The sequence below is a fragment of the Oncorhynchus gorbuscha genome, linkage group LG01 (genome assembly GCF_021184085.1).
Source record: "Oncorhynchus gorbuscha isolate QuinsamMale2020 ecotype Even-year linkage group LG01, OgorEven_v1.0, whole genome shotgun sequence".
NCBI classification, from domain to species: domain Eukaryota; kingdom Metazoa; phylum Chordata; class Actinopteri; order Salmoniformes; family Salmonidae; genus Oncorhynchus; species Oncorhynchus gorbuscha.
Genome location: NC_060173.1, coordinates 5,993,973 through 6,007,203, shown reverse-complemented (window position 1 = coordinate 6,007,203; position 13,231 = coordinate 5,993,973). Strand labels below are relative to the sequence as shown.

The window sequence follows — 13,231 nt, the reverse complement described above, 5'->3', positions numbered from 1 at the left end:
AATGTAGGAAATAAAAATAGCCTATATCTTTTTTGAATATGTCTGTAGAGCCTTGCATGATAAGGTCATTGTGAGGAGGCCTTTATAGAGTTGCCCTCCTGAATTACTAGAGGCCAAACTTCAAAGATGTCCATGGCACTGGACTGCAGTGAGAGCTAGACCGACAATGCGTCCTACGGAGTGGTCCCGGCCTATTGTCCTGGCTGCCTAACTACATGTGTGCTCAGCATAATAGACTTTAGCAAACATGGCTCTGTTGAGGCATACTTTTACAATTAAGCTTAGTCAGTCACTACAATAAACTTCATATCATGCACATAAAATACCAATAGGCCTATTGGGTTGGAGAGCATCTATCTACTCACGAATTACTGTATATCGATGAATAAAACATGCACTGTTTTGTTTCATACTGAAAGTTGTCATAATTCAAGTTCCATCCATGAAATATTGGAATGTGGAGGAAAAGTGTCCAATAGTGTTTGAACTATAATCCTACAAATCTACTTTCATTCTCACTAATCGTGGAACTGTATGACAACAGTCCAGTCGCCATGAACCGTGCGCCAGGCTCCAGGTTTAACCTGCTACATAGTTCCATAATGATTACAATAGGCTACATGTCCAAAATGATCGCTAAAATAAATGTATGTGTGTATTACTGACAGATGGCTCCAGATCGTTGCTGATACTAATTGTAAAATAAAAGCCTGGGCGTATAATCGAACCCTTCTAAATCGCATGTTTTCAGCTCGGCAGGTTTAGCCCTACAGAAGCCTGAAGCTTGAGGCTCCAAATTTCATACAAGCGAATCATGACGGCACACAATCAGAATTCTGAATAATGGAAAAATCCATTTCATATATTGTCCCCAGATAGGGGACATATCAGATATTAAACTGATAAGAATAGATTTATTTTATTTTGGAAAAATGGTTATTGTCGCAGGGTTTCTTAAAATAGCTCATACTAGTAACATAATCATTTGTACACTTTAAAATGACATATGCATAAAAAAACTGCATTGAAACATTATATGTTAAAAGTACATGTTATTAAAACAATAAAACACCCTAAGATTCAAACAAGAGTATACCTTTTAAAGACATTAGATTACTTTTCAAACAAGAGTATACCTTTTAAAACATATCCAATCTGTAAAAAAGCCATTTCAAATGTGCACATTATGATTCAAACAAGAGTATACCTTTTAAAGACATTATGACATTATGATTCAAACAAGAGTATACCTTTTAAAGACATTATGATTCAAACTTTTAAAGACATTATGATTCAAACAAGACTATACCTTTTAAAGACATTATGATTCAAACAAGAGTATACCTTTTAAAGACATTCAAACAAGATTCAAACATTAGATTCAAACAAGACTATACCTTTTAAAGACATTATGATTCAAACAATGAGTATACCTTTTAAAGACATTATGATTCAAAACTTTTAAAGACTATACCTTTTAAAGACATTATGATTCAAACAAGAGTATACCTTTTAAAGACATAATTCAAACAAGACTATACCTTTTAAAGACATTATGATTCAAACAAGAGTATACCTTTTAAAGACATAATTCAAACAAGACTATACCTTTTAAAGACATTATGATTCAAACAAGACTATACCTTTTAAAGACATGTAAACGGTCTAAAAGTACCTTTATTAATAAAGAGGTCTTCTCTCCTTTGTGCAGGAACGAGGTGAGTCCTTATCACATTTGCCTCCTCCTGCTCTTCCGAATCGACTCTGCCCCCATCCTTCAGGGCCCAGAAGAGATCCCTCCCCTCGGCGCTGCAGCACTGTCAGGCCGGGACCTGAGATGGTGTTGGTGATGCTTTGTCTGGGGTCGAGGCTCTATTTTGTCCGTACCACCTCAGGGCTTCCATAGCTATCAAGGCCACTGTCTGATGGGTGGTCTCCATGTGTTTCCCTACCAACAAGTTGTCAGAGGACCACAGTGCGTCCTTCAGACACGTGAGGGTGAGCCAGAGCTTGGTGGAATCGGCCTTTGGTCCACCCGTTACAGCAGGAGCTGAGCTGAGGTGTTGTGTCCTGAGCTGAGTTGAGGTGTTGTGTCCTGAGCTGAGCTGAGGTGTTGTGTCCTGAGCTGAGCTGAGGTGTTGTGTCCTGAGCTGAGGTGTTGTGTTGTGTCCTGAGCTGAGGTGTTGTGTCCTGAGCTGAGCTGAGGTGTGTCCTGAGCTGAGCTGAGGTGTTGTGTCCTGAGCTGAGCTGAGGTGTTGTGTCCTGAGCTGAGGTGTTGTGTCCTGAGCTGAGCTGAGGCGTTGTGTCCTGAGCTGAGCTGAGGCGCTGTGTTGTGTCCTGAGCTGAGGCGTTGTGTTGTGTCCTGAGCTGAGGCGTTGTGTTGTGTCCTGAGCTGAGGTGTTGTGTCCTGAGCTGAGGTGTTGTGTCCTGAGCTGAGGTGTTGTGTCCTCCCCTGCTGGCGGTCACGAGGAGATCAGGGGGCTTCTTTCCACAGGTCTCTGGTTTATTTCATTGCAGTTACTCTTCTCTTCCTTATAGTTTCTTAATGTTTGGTATCTGTTTTGATATTTACATTTACATTAGTGGTACATATAGAGAGGAGACTGGGACAGGCCTTTCTCCAGTATTAACACTAAAGCTCACCACACCTCCTCCTCTTCCTCCTAACTCACGATGGAGGTATAGGACTAGAATAACCTCATCAGGCCTTTCTCTAGTATTAACACTAAAGCTCACCACACCTCCTCTTCCTCCTAACTCACGATGGAGGTATAGGACTAGAATAACCTCATCAGGCCTTTCTCCAGTATTAACACTAAAGCTCACCACACCTCCTCTTCCTCATCTTCGTCCAACCTCTTCCTATTTATCCTCTTCTTTTGTTTCCTCCTCTCGACTCATTTATTTAACTAGGCGAGTCAGTTAAGAACTAATTCTTATTTACAATGACAGCCTACTGACCGGGCAAAACCCGGACGACACTGGGCCAACTGTATGGGACTCCTAATCACGGCCGGTTGTGATACAGCCTGGAATCAAACCAGGGTCTGGAGTGACGCCTCTAGCCTTAGACCGCTGCGCTACTCGGGAGCCCAACAATACCCAATCACTTATCTACCAATTTAAATCAACCTTTTAAGTATAATTCCTCTTGTATTCCCTGAACATCCAAACATAAGTGGATAATAGATGTTGTGCTTTCAGACAGGCTGTGGCCTGCAAAACTGTGCTTTTATCTGCGAGATATTGAATCTCTCTCGTCTTACTAATAACTTTTAGAATTCTAATTGAATGGAGAAGCAGCCTGCATCCTCTTGATTTTTATCATCTTAGTTGTATCTCGTGTGAAGTTTCAGAAGCATGTGATTGTAACTGAGATATCCAAGATGTCTGTGGATTGACCGAATGAAGACAGACATTGTTTTGCTGTACTCAGATTACCACCAGTGCTTGTGAATAAAAAACAATCTTTCTTGAGGAACTATTTCTTCACAATTTTTTTACAGAAGGATGTTCAGAGAACAACCAGCCCATTGTTGGACCAGGCTGTATTCTCACTTTCTACTGGTTCTCTTATGATGGGCTCCTAAAATCTCTTATTCAGGAATTGGCAGGTGTAGCAGACTGTCTCAGAAGAGAGTACCACGTTGCAGGTGTAGCAGACTGTCTCAGAGGAGAGTACCGCGTTGCAGGTGTAGCAGACTGTTTCAGAGGAGAGTACCACGTTGTAGGTGTAGCAGACTGTCTCAGAGGAGAGTACCACGTTGCAGGTGTAGCAGACTGTCTCAGAAGAGAGTACCACGTTGCAGGTGTAGCAGACTGTCTCAGAGGAGAGTACCACGTTGCAGGTGTAGCAGACTGTCTCAGAGGAGAGTACCACGTTGCAGGTGTAGCAGACTGTCTCAGAGGAGAGTACCACGTTGCAGGTGTAGCAGACTGTCTCAGAGGAGAGTACGCGCAGGTTCAATTTAAGGTGTAGCAGACTGTCTCAGAGGAGGTAAAGGAGGAGAATGCAGGTTAGCAGACTGTCTCAGAGAGAGTTTGATTTTTTGGACAGGAAAGGAACATTTGATGGAGAGTTCGTTTTGGAAAGGAAGTTCTACCTCTACGCCTGACAGCAGACGATGTGCACTGCCTGCAACAGAACACACCGAGAAGTTCTACGATGTGTCTTTCTACACCATCACCCGGCTGGAGGAAGTAAGAGGGCTCTTCCGTGCGAACGCGACAGCACCCGCCCTCGTGGATTTTAAAGTTGAGTCCATGTGCAGGCACAATATGAGGGTGCTAACGGTACATATGTTCAACCCATGGGTCACTGAAGAAACGTTAGTGTGCTACCTCAGCCGGTATGTGACCATCTTGCCTGGAGTGAGAGACATTAAGGATGCCCTAGGCATCTGGACAAGGAAGAGGCAGTTTCGTGTGCTGCTAAAGGAGGACGAGAGCGGCCATGATGGATACTGCCATCCTCCTGCTTCTTTTTCCATCAGTGCAGACAGGGGCTACCTCATGTATGCTGGACAGCCTCGTTTCTGCAGGAAGTGTAGCACGTACGGACACCTTGCAGATGCCTGCACACAGACAAGGTGCAGAAACTGTGGGACTATTGGACATACAATGAGAGATTGCACCGTGCCCAAGCGCTGCAGTTTGTGCAACTCGGAGGACCACCTGTTCCGTCACTGCCCGAAGGCAGTCCCCTCTTACGCCAGAGCGGTGAGCGGGAAAAGAGCGCAGAGCGGGAAAAGACCAGATGAGGGAGAAGGCATGGAACTACCCGCTATTGATGAGGTTGTGGATGAGCTAGTGATGGAGAGAGAACTGCGAGAGTCAGAGGAGAGCGGGAGTGAGACGCCATCATCATCTCACGAGGAGAGAGGAGAAGCGGACAGCAGTTGGACAGTTGGAATAAGCAAGTGGAGGAGGAGAAGGGAGAGCCCACCGCGCACGTGGCTACCGAGAGCTGGACAACGGTGAGAGAGAGGAGAAAGTGCTCGGTGAAAAGGAAGCAGATGAGCCCTGTTTCCCCACTCATCCGCATGGAGGCGATGGAGAAGTCCGCTTTGGGGGGGAATCTCTTCATTTATTTTGAAAGCGGGAAGTCTGAGGAGAAAAGCGAGGGAAACCTGGGCAGCGCAGAGGAGACTCTGCTATCCCTGTCAGGCGCGGCCTCCATCGAGAGCAGCGGTCTGGCACCCAGTGGGGTTCCAGCACCCACGCAGATGGAGGGGGAGCATGAGGAGGAGGACAGTGTTTTCCCGACCCCTGTCTTGGTGGACAGTCCTCCGACTGGAGACCACCGTTTCCCAGACAGGCCGCCTAATGAGTTAATGTACTTAAAGTGAGTTTGGAAAATAATGTCATATTTAGATAGTTGTCTTTTTCCCTCGTTACCTCATGTCGTCTATTAACCTAGCTAGCATCAATGTTAGAGGGCTTAGGAACCCAGTTAAAAGGGCGACTGTTTTTTCCCATTTGTCCTCCTTTCGCTTCTCTGTGTGTTTTTTATAAGAAGTACATTTAAAAGATCAAAATGGCGTGGAGAGGTTTACGCGGGAATGGGTTCAGGGAGAGTCGAGGTGGAGTGTCGGAGGGGTGCATTCTACAGGGGGTTGGTGTTCTATGTGGGAATAGGGAGTTAAAAATAGTAGGAAGTTTTTCGGCAGTACACGGGAGGGTTTTAATAGTAGATATCGATTGGAAGGGTAAATGTTTTAGATTTAGAAATGTATATGCACCATCGACACCCAAGGAAAGGAGGGAAATGCTTAACGACCTAGACGCTATTTTCATGACAAACAGACAGGTGTTTATGGGGGGAGATTTTAATGTGTCATATGACCGAGGTAATCTAGGCGGGCATCTTGTAAAAAGTCTTATAGGTAAATATAATTTGGTTGATACTTATAGAATAGCGCATGCAGATGATCCCGGTTTCACTTGGGGAAACAGCAGGGGCTCGAGGAGCCGAATAGATTAACTGTTTGTTCCGCGTGAACTCCGTGTGTCCTCCTCGGGCGTCACACCGGTCTTTTATTCGGACCACAGTTGCCTGTGACAGTAGAATTAAAAACAATTGAGTTTGGAAAAGGGTATTGGAAAATTAATAACGGCATTTTACATGACAAAACTTTTGGGACAAGCTTTAGGTCTTTTTTCCAGGGCTGTGTAGCTATGAAACCTTTTTATTCCACTGTCATAGAGTGGTGGGAGAGCACAAAATTAACCTGTTAAGGCTACCACGGTTTACTGCCCCTTCTGGAGGATTTGGGTACCCATATAAAACAGGATAAAAAAATGTTCAAACGTTGCTAATATATGCATATAAAAATATTATCGAATAGAAAACACTCTAAAGCTTCTAAAACCGTTTAAATTTTGTCTCTATGTAAAGCAGAAGTGTCAGGGCATGCATTCTCCCAAAATCTCTCTTGTCATGGAAAAAGTTGCCCCTAACTTTGACGTCATCTTAAACGCACTTCCCAAAAGGCTACCGCTCTGAGAACAGTTTCTACGTGTTCAGCGGGAAGCCTGCTTTCTATGGGGCTTCTCATTGTGTGAATCGCGCGCTCACGAGACGTTGAGCGTGCCGAAAGGTCTTGGTCACGCCAAAAAAAAGTGCACCTCTATGCGCGCTCTGCTCCCGCTCTCTCTTTTCTTCAGGATCAATGACAAGACGTGTGTGTTTCTCTTCATCCTCACAATTGCTGTACACCTTTATAACATGTTAAAGCTTAATTATGAACATAGTTTGACAAGTTTACTCGACTTATAATATATATTTTCGACATTTTGGTGCGCATCCACTTGAATTTTGCCTACATTTTGACCAAAATGAGGCTATTTTGAGAACCGAAAGACGCAGACTTGAAAACTAAAGGCTGTTTTTGGTAAGTATAATTCCTTCCAGGTCTTTTGATGGAAGAACAGCAAAGGTAAGGGAATATTTTTGTGTTAATTTTGGGTTTCTGTCGACTCCAAGATAGAGGAGCCAGAATGCTACATTTTGGAGCGCCGACTCCCTATTATAGCCTAGTAAACGCAAACTGTAACGTTAAAAATAAATGTAACACAGCGTTTGCATTTAGAATAAGTGTATCTTCCTATACATATGTAAAACATGCATATTTAGTCAAAGTTTATGATGTGTATTCCTTGTTAGCTGACGTTATCTGCCGGAGCTATCGTCATTTCTCCGGACATTTTAGTAGCATTTTTTTGAACGATGCTTCATTGTAAACAGAGATTTATGGATATATATAGCATATTATTGAAAAAAAAATGAATGTACTGTGTAATATGTTATATTACTGTCATCTGATGAAGATTTCAAAAGGTTAGTGAAATGATTTTTCTTTTAATCCTGCGTTTGTTGATTGCATATTTTTTCCTACTTGGCTATGCTAATGAGCTATGTCTGCGGTGGTGGTTTGACATAAATATGTGCTATGTTTTCGCCGTAAAACATTTTATAAATCTGACTCACTGGCTAGATAAACAACTTGTTTATCTTTCATTTGAGCTATTTTACTTGTTAATGTGTGGAGGTTAAATATTTTTAGGAATATTTTTGCGCATTGTGCGTTATGGTAATGAGCTTGAGCTGTAGTCACGCTACCCGCACAGGAATGGGAGTCTTAACAGGTTTTAAGAATCAAGATTTTTATTCAGAATTTTTGCAAAGACAAAGTATGTAATAACCACACAGAATTGTATAAATTGCAGAATGAACTAAAAGATCTACACATCCAAGGAAATGTAAATGGTGGTGGATTAGATAAAGACAAATTGGGCATCCTGCTGAAAAAGTAACACACATTATTTGAAAAGAAAGCTAGAGACTTCATTTTTAAAAGTCAGCAAGATAAATGGGAAAATGATGAGAAGTGCTCAGCATTTTTCAAGCAAATTAAATCACGGGGAAAGAGGAGGACTATTTTGGCTTTATTGGACCAAGATGGGGAGATGGTTGAGGATGGAGATGGCATGCTTGGTGTCGCTACACACCACTTTTCTCAGCTATTTCAAAAACAAACAATTGATTATGAGAAAGGGACTACATTTTTAAAATGTGTGGATGTGCAGATACCTTTAGATATTAGAGACCAATTAGAAGGGGAATTGAAATTAGATGAAATTCATATTGCGCTGAAGAGCATGAAAGATAAAGTACCAGGAGTGGATGGGCTCTCTAAAGAGTTTTACATCGTTTTTTGGGATATAATTGGATGTCATCTGTTGGAAGTGTTAAGAGGTATATTTGGTTTAGAGCATATGGGAGTTTCGATGTGTGAGGTGGTAATCTCTCTACTGTATAAAAAGGGAGACCAAGACATTAGCAAATTGGAGACCTTTAACAATGTTGTGTGTCGACTATAAATTATTAAGCAAAGCCGTAACTAATCGCCTATCTTCTGCCATGGCATATGTTGTTGGTTTAGACCAAACATGTGGTGTGGTGGGGGAGAGGTTTTGATCACAGAAGTCAACAAATGATTTGGGTGCAGATTAACCTGGAACTTACAATTGCACAGAGACGTTCAAGCCTATTTAGAGGAAAGGCACCTGCCAGCCATTACTGTGAATTTGGACCAGGAAAAAGCCTTTGACATGGTAAACCATTAGTTTTTGTTTAGAATTATGGAAAAATGTGGGTTTGGAAATAATTTTATGAAATGGGTAAAAATTCTGTATAGTAATGTGGGTAGCAGGGTAAATATTAATGGGAATATTGGAAATGTTATCAAGCAATTACGAGGTGTCAGACAGGGTGACCCTCTATCTGCTCTATTGTATGTTTTATATATTGAACCGTTCGCATGCACAATTAGGACCAATTATAACATCAAAGGCATCATTTTACCTGGAGGGGATATGATAAAAATATCGCAATATGCGGATGACACAGTTTTATATTTACAAGACGACCTGAGCTTGAAAGAGTATCAAAGTCATTGATGAATTCTCTGTTGCGTCTGGGTCGAATATAAACAAGAATAAAACAGAAATAAAATATTTGGGACAGTGGAAATGGAGAACGGATCAGTTATGTGGTTTGACAGTGTGCACAGGACCAATGGTAGTGCTCGGCATATCTTTTGGAAATGAAATGAAAGATGACATGTTTAATTGGAAAGAAAAACTATTATTGATAAATAAAAGATTGGGACTGTGGAAAGTGAGGCGACTATCTTTTAGTGGGAAGGTGTTAGTGCTGAAGGCGGACATTCTGCCTTCATTACTTCACCTTGCCTATGTCACATTTTAATCTAATTCTGGCTGTCTGTACCGTTAAGGTTCATGGTGAAGTGGGATAATAGTAAGACAAAAGCTGAAATGATCCCGTTACATTTTAAGAAAATAGTGGAACGGGCAAGGAAAACCCCTGTCTGCAAAGTTAAAGAAAATGTAATCAATCACAGATTGCTATACGCAAAAAAATTAATAGAAAATTGTCATCCTAGAGACAGATTACCAATATTGCCTTCCAGTTGGATACGGACACAATTAAAAGGGTTAGATAACAGGGTAAATATTGAAAATGAATATTGGAAAAGGGTTAGATAACAGACTGAAAGATTTTAATTGGCTTGTTTTACACAGACGTCTTCCGGTCCGTTCAATTTTACACGATCATAATTTGACTCTGAATAAATTCTGTCCCAGGGACAATTGTTTCGCAATTGAAACAATTCCCCATGTTTTATGGGAATGTTCTTTTGCTCAATTAGTGTGGGGAAAAAGTAAACAATTTTTTGAGATTTAAAAAAACATTGATTATGAAGGGGTTGCCAAACTTGAAATAAAAAATGTGGAAAAGGTGCAATTATTAGCATTAGTGACTCTGGTGTCCCTTATCAAGACCAAACTTTGGGAGGCCAGATGTGGTGCAGTTAATGACACCTCAAGTGGTCACCGATGGGATTGGTTCAATTTATAAAACAGGAAGTTTGGAAAAGAATACAATTCGAAATAGATAAGGGGGGCATCATATCAGTCAAACAGAGATGGAAAGGGATTTACCCGTCATTGTAAATGTTTTTAGAACCGATATATAAGTGTATTACATAGGTACAATTGGAATGTAAACTAAGCCTTTGTAGATATTTTATATACACTGAGGTTTATCCAGAGTGCATTTTGGCATATGTATATATTTTTATTTGTAGAATTGTTTGTATTGTTTTTGGAGATTGTTAGAGGCATGTTAATCTTGAATATAGGCCAATAATACTGGTCAGGTTCTGAAGAACAGCACTTTTTTTTAGGAGTTTTGATATTCTTATATTGTTATGATACTTTTTGATACTGTTTGTAAGTATCCATGTTATGTACAACGTTATGTACAACTAAATTTGTAATTGTATTTGAATGTGAAATGAAAATAAAAATTATTAAAAAAAAAAATAATAATAATCTGTTATCAGTTTAATATCTGATACGTCCCTATCTGGGGACCATATATTAAATTGATTTTTGGAATAGGGAGATGGAATAGGGGCTTGCTCCGTCCACTCCACACATCGACCTGGTATTGCAGTACCTCCAGGAACGGTGCACCCCCTGCCATTGTGAAGGAAAAGTAGACCAAGTTAACCGGATGGCTCTTTTATCAGAATCATGATGGATATTGCGTTTAAGCAATTCTATGTCAATGATGCCTCAACAGTGGTGGTCAAGTCAGTCACCCAATTAATCTAAGAAAATTATATTTGTCACATATGCCGAATACAATTTAACCGTAATATTTTACTTACAATTCCTTAACCAACAATGCCGTTCTAAGACATTTTTTAAAAGTAGCACAATAACAATAACGAGGCAATGTGAGGGGGTACAGGTTAGTTTTATTCGTCACGTGCAATTTCCTCCTCATATTGTAGTCTAATGTGTCTCCACACAACTAGACATTGGCTATTGATGGATTCAAGAAGGTCGTTTCCATTGATCTCGGATTCTCAGTTTGTCATTTCGCTCATTTCTGAGGGATCATGGTGCTTTCAAGATGACTGGGAACTCCGGAAAAAAACGAGGTTGAATCATGACGTCAGTGATCTTTAGGTCGGAAAGTCGGAGCGCTAGAAAGAGGCCAGAGTTCCCCACTTCGAATTCCTAGTAGGATGACCTTTCAAGATGAATTTTCCCAGTCGGAGCTCTTTTTTTTCCAGATTTCCCAGTTGTCTTGAACGCTGTGTAGTCTGATTTCCCAGCTCCGAGTTCCCAGTTGTTTTGAACGTGATATTAAAAAAGATTATGCCAAAGTCTCCAGTCATGTAAAATGACGTACAACTACATGAAATGTGTTCCTAAAAGGCCAAACACTTCTCTGAACCTAGCGGTGTCTAGGGATATGATTCTCGCTTTAGGTGTGAGATTCAGGTTCAGATTGTGGGTTCAGATTGTGGACTTCAGAAAACAGCAGAGGGAGCACGCCCCTATCCACATCGACGGGACAGCCGTGGAGAAGGTTTTAAGTTTTAAATTCCTCGGTGTACACATCACAGACAAACTGAAATGGTCCACCCACACAGACAGTGTGGTGAAGAAGGTGCAACAGCGCTTCTTCAACCTCAGGAGACTGAAGAAATTTGTCTTGTCTCCTACAACCTTCACAAACTTTTACAGATGCACAATTGAGAGCATCCTGTCGGGGGCTGCATCACCGCCTGGTACGGCAACTGCTCCACCCAGAACCGCAAGGCTCTCCAGAGGGTAGTGAGGTCTGCACAACACATCACCGGGAGCAAACTACCTGCCCTCCAGGAAAGCTACACCACCCGATGTCACAGGAAGGCCATAAAGATCATCAAGGACAGCAACCACCCGAGCCACTGCCTGTTCACCCCACTATCATCCAGAAGGCGAGGTCAGTACAGGTGCATCAAAGCAGGGGCAGAGAGACTGAAAAACAGCTTCTATCTCAAGGCCATCAGACTGTTAAACAGTCACCACTAGCCGGCCTCTACACAGTACCCTGCCCTGAACCTTAGTCACTGTTACTAGCCGGCTTCCACCTGGTTATTCAACCCTGCACCTTATAGGCTGCTGCCCTGGAGTCATTGAACACTGGTCACTTTAATAAATGTTTACATACCGTTTTACCCAGTTTATACAGTGCTTTGCAAAATTATTCAATTTGTCTTACAAAGTGTGATTAAAATTTCTTTGAATATATATATATTTTTTGTGAATAATCTGCTCAAAATACTCTAATGTTAAACTGGTAGAAAAGCTACATTTAAAAAAAGATTCATTAAAATTAAATAACAAAAATATAAAAGTCCACTCCCAGAATCAATAGTTTGTAGAATTACCTTTGGCAGCGATTACAGCCGTGTGTCTTCTTGCGTATGATGCTACTACAAGCTTGGCACACCTGTATGTGGGGAGTTTATCCCATTATTCTCGGCAGATTCTCTCAAGCTCTGTCAAGTTGGATGGGGAGCGTTGCTGCACAGCTATTTTCAGGTCTCTCCAGAAATGTTCGATTATATTCAAATCCGGGCTTTGGCTGGGCCATTCAAGGACATTCAGAGACTTGTCCCGAAGCCACACCTGCATTGTCTTGGCTGTGTGCTTAGGGTGGTTGTCCTGTTAGAAGGTGAATCTTAAACCCAGTCTGAGGTCCTGAGCTCTCCGCAGCAGGTTTTCATTAAGGATCTCTCTGTACTTGTTATGCTGGTGAATGAGGACCCAAAAGCGACTTAACGAAAACAGAGTCTTTATTCCAGTATATGACAAAAGTAATAATCCTGGAAAAATCAAGAAGAAAACAAAACAGGAAAAAACTTAAATCCACTCGTAGTAACGAGGACAGACTGGAGACTCGACCATTGACTGCAGGTTGCTTCGGGAAGGCACCGACCGTAGCAGACTAAGACACCTGCTCACACGCAGCATCTGAAGGAGACAAAACACGACAGGGCGAGACAAGGACACACAACAGCGTACATCATACAAGGATCCGACAAGGACAGAAGCGGAAAACAAGGGGAGAAATAGGGCTCTAATCAGAGGGCAAAATAGGGGACAGGTGTGAAAAGAGTAAATGAGTGAGTTAGGAGAATGAGGAACAGCTGGGAGCAGGAACGGAACGATAGAGAGAAGAGAGAGAGGGAGGGGAGAGAGAGGGATAGAAAAAGGGAACGAACCTAATAAGACCAGCAGGGGGAAACGAACAGAAGGGAAAGCACAAGGACAAGACAATATATGACAAAACATGACAGTA

The 13,231-nt window shown here is 41.7% G+C and overlaps 2 pseudogenes; one reads left to right on the top strand and one right to left on the bottom strand.

Moving 5' to 3' along the window:
• Positions 1-782: 782 nt before the first annotated feature.
• LOC124048695 lies at positions 783-937 on the bottom strand (annotated as a pseudogene).
• A 9,452-nt stretch (positions 938-10,389) lies between these two features.
• On the top strand, positions 10,390-10,568 carry LOC124048679 (annotated as a pseudogene).
• Positions 10,569-13,231: the final 2,663 nt, after the last annotated feature.